The sequence below is a fragment of the Cornus florida genome, unplaced genomic scaffold (genome assembly GCF_030987335.1).
Source record: "Cornus florida cultivar Cherokee Brave unplaced genomic scaffold, ASM3098733v1 CherokeeBrave_3.0.0_Hap2_Chr04, whole genome shotgun sequence".
NCBI lineage: Eukaryota > Viridiplantae > Streptophyta > Magnoliopsida > Cornales > Cornaceae > Cornus > Cornus florida.
In genome coordinates this window covers 75,852,426-75,858,197 of record NW_026775574.1, presented here as the reverse complement: position 1 = coordinate 75,858,197, position 5,772 = coordinate 75,852,426, and the positions used below count along the sequence as shown (strand labels likewise).

The following is a 5,772-nucleotide window of genomic DNA, read 5'->3' as shown; positions in this document are numbered from 1 at the left end:
TATTTGATTTATAGCTTTCTTTCCTCCCATATGTGCTAGGTGACTACCCCTAGAAGATGAAGATCTATGCATTGAGTTTTCACTCATTTTTTTGAAAAGTTGCCAAATTTCATCTTCATTTCTTTCAATGTATCTTCCGCCACAAGAAGCATCAACAATGCCCTTATTGGCATCGGATAAACTTGAAAAGAAACATTGAACTAATTGCCACTTAGGAATATCATGATGTGGACACTTCCGTAGCAAGTCATTCAAACGTTCCCATGCTTCATGAAGGGGTTCTCCTTCTTGTTGTTTAAATTCACGAATGGAAGTTCTCATGGCATCAGTTCGACTTGCGGGGTAATACTTTTTTAAGAACTCTTGTTGCAATTGTGCCCAAGAGGTGATTGTATTTGGCCGCAAGTTGTTGAACCAATATTTAGCTTTATCCCGAAGAGTGAAAGGGAAAAGCTTCATTTTTAGGACTTCTTCCGGAACATCCGTGATTTTCACGGTGGAACAAACTTCCAAGAACTCATCTAAATGTTTATAAGGCTCTTCATTGCTCAACCCATAGAAAAGGGGGCACATGTTAATGGTGGAAGCCTTAATCTCATAATGATGAGCACGAAAATTTGGCAATTGAATGCAAGTAGGTGTATTATATTGATTTGGAGTGTAACGATCCCTAAGGACCATTGGAGGATTGAGAGGATTGAGAGGATGATATGGCATTTGACCTTGTTGATGATATGCCATTTGACCTTGTTGAGGGTATGCCATTTGAACATATTGTTGTTGTTGCTCACCAATTGGGGGAACAACATTTGGCCTTGGCATCCCTAGATTAGGTTGTTGCACCGCATGATTAACTGGTTGTGGCATTCCCAAGGGTGGATGCACACCTTGAGGATCCACAATATGAACTTGTGGTGGGTGGTGCACACCATTATGATCCACATGACCAAGATCTACAATGGGATCTTTAATTGGATCTTCCATTAAAGGTGATGGAAGATCAAAATTTAAAAGATTAAGATGACTATCCCTAGTACTACTTCTTAAACGCTGAAGAAAAATTTCGAGATTTTGATTTACAGGAGCAAGAGGACGATTAAGTGATCTACGACCATGCATGCACTAGAACAAGTCAACACACCAACATTTCAAAATTTCAACCTCCACATACGATGTTCCCAAACTCCTCAATAATATCAATGCACTTAAAACAAATAAATGCCTCCACACGGGCCGATGCCTTCTACAAGAAGGTATGCTTGGACTTAAAAATAAAACAATTCAATTTAAGCCTCCACTTGGGCAGTCCAAAGCATGCAAATTGGTATACAATTAAAGTACTAAAATTAAAGAGAACTTACAGATGGTCCTTAAGCAACTTCAAATTTTTTTTTAATTGCTTCTAAGTCCAGCGTTTGCTCCACTTTACTTCAAGTACCTAATTGACAAATCAAATAAAAAAAAATAAAAAATTAAAATGACTTAAAAGTAGACAATCAACAAAGAACTAATGTTTAATTCAATTCTTCAAAACCATTAGATCCCCGGCAACGGCGCCAAAACTATGGTGCGACCGAGCGTGTGCACAAAATAATGCACAACACTTTAGGTTTAGAAATAATGTCAAGTGGGCACCATATTTTAAAATTTATAAAACCACTAAACACTTATACTATGGAGTATGAAGTGAGCAGGGATCGTCCCAAGAGATCTAAACAATTATAGGTTTTCCAGAATTGAATTCTACTTTAATGCTTATGTGATTGCCAAAAGGGTTTTGTTTGTGATTAAAACTAATTTTAAACTAAATGATTGCAATAAAGAAATAGAGTTTAAGAGATTAGAAAGAGATTTAGGGTGTAGGATTCACCACTAAGCACATTCCCTAACTCACTCACTTTCAACTAATTGGGGAAATAATACTATGTAATCTATATGTGGCTAACAAGTGCAATGAAAAGTGTAAACCATCAATTTCAAGTATGAATCAACTACCTAATGACAATTAAACTAAGTGTAGTGCAATTCACCCATTCAAAGCATGATTTATCAATTCAAGTTACAAATTTAACACACATTAATCTAGAAGATAATGCAATTGTGACAAAAAGTATGGAATTCAAACATAAGTATGGATGGTCTACTTACCTAATAATTGAATTGCAATTAAATTAATTAAACTTAAATTAAACTAATTAAACATGAATTTAAAACTAATTAGACAACAAATTAACCTAAACATGTAGTACCATCCATCAAATGGAAGCATTTTTCATCAATTTAAAACACAATTACAACTAAGCAATACCATGCATAGCCATCACAAGAATCAATTAACAAAGAATTCATGTGTAAAATTTGTTTATCAATCAACCACACATAAGACAATATGAGATTAATACAGATAATCAATTGGAAGAATTTAATTCATAATATTCAAGACTGTACACTAATTACATAAATTAATCCCCAAAAAAGTATGAAAAGAGAGAGAGAATAGGTTACATGCTTAGGGGTTATCCAACCCTAAGTAGAAGAATCAGCCACTCATGGTTGATGGAGTCGAAGACAGGACAATCCCCATCATCTGCTTCATCTTCTCTGAACTTTTCTTCCAAACCCTAGCCTGTTCTTGCTTTTTCTCTTTTTTCGCGTGTTTTTCCAGAGAGAAAATACGATACTACGATACAGAAATAAAAAAAAAAATAAAAAAATAAAACTTTCTTTCTTTTTTTTTTCTCTAATAATCTTTACTTAAATAAAAACTAAAACTAACCCTAATCTAATGGCTCACTGGGCCTTAAGTAACAATCTCATTAAAGCCCAACAGTTCCCAAAATGAGCCCAAAAATTAAATAAAAACTGTAATGTTGCTAAGTCCTGGGGAATCGATCCCCCACCCTGGGGATCGATCCCCCCAGAGTTGACAAATTCCTTTAAGCCTTATTCAGCTCCATTTTTGCCCCGGGCTATTTGGTTTGCTTCTCCATCTTTGGGAACATCATCAAAGGCCCGAAATTGACCGCTTTGTGCCGTTGTCTGAAAATCTTTGCTTAACTCCAAAAAGGCTTAATTGGACCGTTCTTAGCTCATTTTAACTTTATTGCCCTGAAATACATATAAACATAAATTAGGACTAAAACATAAAATTAAGATAGATGCAAAGACTAAAATACCTTAGCTTAGGTGCTGAAATGTGCAACATTTAAGCACTTATCAGTGCAAAAAGTTAAAATTCCAGCTCATTGAAAGTTGTCCTTTATCTAATCATTGGAGAATATTGTGTGCATGAATCTAGCTCATTTTGGGTGTCATTTTGACTTACCTATATAAGGATAAGGATTGCTTTTTCAAGAAAAGGAATTTTATTAGACATTCATATCATCTCTTGGAAAGAAAGCTTAGAGGAGGAGTAGGCTAGAGACACCATTGGAGATCTTCATCAACAAAGAGCAAACCGCTTCCATGGAATTAGCCCTTGAGGGTTGGAGCATTATCACCATGAGTGGCTCGACATCCTTTTGGGGCTAGAGTTAGCCCCAATCATGCTTTCTATATCTTAATCTTGTGTATTATTGAGGGATTAGTGTTGTAATTGATGTTTTGACACTTTGATATATATAGATCTTGTTTATTCAATGATTTATGCGATTTAATGCCTCCAATTGGTCATTTCATTCTATCCATATGTGTATGTATGCTAGAATATATGTTCATGTGCTTATCTTTAGATTTTGTGTTATTGATGTATGTCTATGTGTATTGATACTATAGATTTAGAGATTGTCAAAACATTGTACTTAAAAGAATGCTTTAGTGATTCTCTTGATGGTTCATGCTTATTTCTTGATAGGTTGTGCCTCTCCCCTAGTTTATTTTTATGCTAGTAGTGTAGATGTAGTGTAGTTGTAGTGTAGTGTTAAATGGGAGGACAATCTATGCTTGTTGTTTGATGATCCAAGCTTTTGAATGCAATTAGCATATGTCTCTATCCTTGTGTTGTATTTGGATTGTGAGTTTAATGAAATGATTAATGACTTGTTTTGATTTATTGTGCCTTTCACATGTTGTTTAGACAATATATGCTTTATAGCTTAGATATATTGTGCCTTTTACATGATGTTTAGACAATACATACTTAACTAGTCATCCTTGCTTGTTGAATCAACCAAATACACACACACCGACATTGCAACACCCTAATTGCCCTCATTAATCACTTGTCAATGATATAGAAATGCATTGCTTGGTGGTGATCTCTAAACCCCAAGATATCTCTCTCTCTCTTTTACTTACTCTTAATTGCAATTTTTTTGCCATTACTTAGTTTAATTTAGTTGCTCTTTAATCAACCAACCAACCAATTGTTTGACCACTTGACCTACTAGCCTAATTGTGATTCCACGACATTGCTCGATCCTCACGGTCCCTTGGGACAATCCCTTCTCGCCCTAGCTATATTTATAGTGAAAGGTAGTAGTGGCTTCTATAAATGTAAAACTCTTGGCCCTCGCCTTAATGCACACTCTTAAGCTTATGGTAGGACGATGACCATAGTTTTTGGCGCCGTTGCCGGGGACTTGATTGATTAGATTTGGCAACGTCGGATTTGTGGAATTGATTAGGATTAGTACTCTTTTGGTCGTGTCTTTACTTTATTTTTATTTTTCTTTTTGGTTACTTATTGTGTTGTTTTTACTTAACTAGGTGCATTGTTGGAGAGGAAGCAAGCAAATGAGCCATTGAGCAATCAATTCAAGCAAGCAATGAAAGCAAAAATGCTAAAAACTTAAAAATTATTTTTGCTAAGCTAAGCTTTAAAATTTGGAGTTGAAGTATTAAAGGACCTTTGTGAGATTTTCTTTACTCAATCGCTTAGTTAAATCGTCGGCCCGCGTGGAGGCTTATTTTTTATTGTCTTACATCATTGAGTTAAGGTATGGGAGTATGAATTTAATGTTTGTGGAAGAAGTCTAATTGCATTGTTGTGAAGGTATAGTGTTTGTCATTCTTTGTGTTTGTTGTGTTTTGTATTGTGCATGCATGGGCATCGTTCATTTAGACCAACTCTCGTCCCTCTTGATTTGCATCTTGAATCCATCATTAGAAATCCTAGGGGAAGTGGAAGTTCAAATAGAACCAATCTATCAATGGATGACCATAATAATGACCATATTGAGGACCTTGGTCGCATAGACCAACAAGGTATCCTTCATCCCAATGTGCACAATAAAAACATACAAGTACCATTAGACATGCCTAGGCCATTCATTCACCAACCACCACAACAACTAGCCAAGTTCCATATGGAATGCTAAGGCCAATGTATGCTCCACAACCTCCCATCAACAATCAAGGAATTCAAAACCAAGGTGTTCATGTTGCACCTCAAGTAGCTAATCCACCTCTTGCTTTATGAGATCACTATGTGCCTAATGAATACAATGCACCTATATGCATCCTATTGCCTCTATTTAAAGCACATCACTATGAAATTAAGCCACAAACCATTCAAATGCTTCCTAACTATCATGGACTTCCAAGTGAAGAACCTTACAAGCATTTGGATGAGTTTCTTAAAGTATGTTCCACCGTAAAATATTCAGACATGTCGGAAGAGATTTTAAGACTCCAACTTTTTTCATTCACCTTAAAAGACAAGGCAAAGTATTGGTTTAACAATCTTAGGCCTTTTTCAATCACTTCTTGGGCAGAAATGCAACAAGAGTTCTTGAAGAAGTACTATCCGGTTTCTAAGACTAATGTCATGAA

The 5,772-nt window shown here is 35.6% G+C and overlaps 1 pseudogene; it reads left to right on the top strand.

The window, feature by feature from the left end:
* Positions 1-217: 217 nt before the first annotated feature.
* LOC132305740 (small nucleolar RNA R71) lies at positions 218-315 on the top strand (annotated as a pseudogene).
* Positions 316-5,772: the final 5,457 nt, after the last annotated feature.